Source organism: Diabrotica virgifera, chromosome 4, assembly GCF_917563875.1.
Source record: "Diabrotica virgifera virgifera chromosome 4, PGI_DIABVI_V3a".
Classification (NCBI taxonomy): domain Eukaryota; kingdom Metazoa; phylum Arthropoda; class Insecta; order Coleoptera; family Chrysomelidae; genus Diabrotica; species Diabrotica virgifera.
Genome location: NC_065446.1, coordinates 5069590 through 5070540, shown reverse-complemented (window position 1 = coordinate 5070540; position 951 = coordinate 5069590). Strand labels below are relative to the sequence as shown.

Sequence of the window (951 nt, the reverse complement as noted above, 5' to 3'; positions counted from 1 at the left end):
GTAATAAATATTTAGTAATTATTAACTATTTAGTAATTATTTTTTTTGCCAATTTTATTAAATTGACAAAATTACTTTTGTGTCCGAATTTAGCGAACCGACTAAACCTTCGTTAACCGAAACCTTTTTAACCGAAACATCGTTTAACCGAAAGGATGACATTTCCAATAATTTTTTAGTTAATAAAAATTAATTTATTTTTTATCGCAAAACAGAAACAATTCGATATTAATTTGTCAAAATCCTTAATGTTGCTCGATCGTTACGAAATCACCCATAATATCTTTTAATAACAACTTTAACCAACAATACTATGTATCCAATTTGATACAAGAAGAATACAAAAAACAATGTTATTTTTAACCGAAATTCTTGTTATCCGAAATGGCCCCAATTATTTCGGTTAACGGAGGTTTTACCTTACCAGAGAACAACGACCACAGTTTTACTATGAAATGATCTTTTAAATTATTAATAAGAATATGATAAATTCTAGCATTGACGCTCTAGTCATATTAAATTAAGTTACTACAACGGCGCCGTGGCTTAGTTGGTTAAAGCGCCTGTCTAGTAAACAGGAGATCACGAGTTCGAATCTCGTCGGGGCCTTTCTTTTTGTTTTTTTTTCTAAATATTATTAATAAAATTCTTCCTACCCCTATATTTCCAATGCTAATTAGAACGTGGTGAATCTCACCTGAAACAAAAATTGTGAATCAAACAAAAATAATTTAAAATATGGATTGAGTAATTATGTACTTACAAAAGAACAAATGATTTTGTAGAGGAACTGGTCCGAATATGGGCTATGTATTTAATATGGGCCACCACACTATCTATGAAACAAGTAGTGCTATCTGTTAGAAAATGCCCAAATATACTAGAAGGCCCCTCTCTTGTCATATATTTACAGATTCGTCGACCAGCACATATGTTGTTGTTACACAGTGT

General features: G+C 30.8%; 1 non-coding gene across 1 annotated transcript; it reads left to right on the top strand.

The window, feature by feature from the left end:
• Positions 1 to 535: 535 nt before the first annotated feature.
• Positions 536 to 609, top strand: Trnat-agu (transfer RNA threonine (anticodon AGU)). The gene has a single exon. It is a non-coding gene; the product is annotated as a tRNA-Thr (tRNA).
• The last annotated feature ends 342 nt before the right edge of the window (positions 610 to 951 follow it).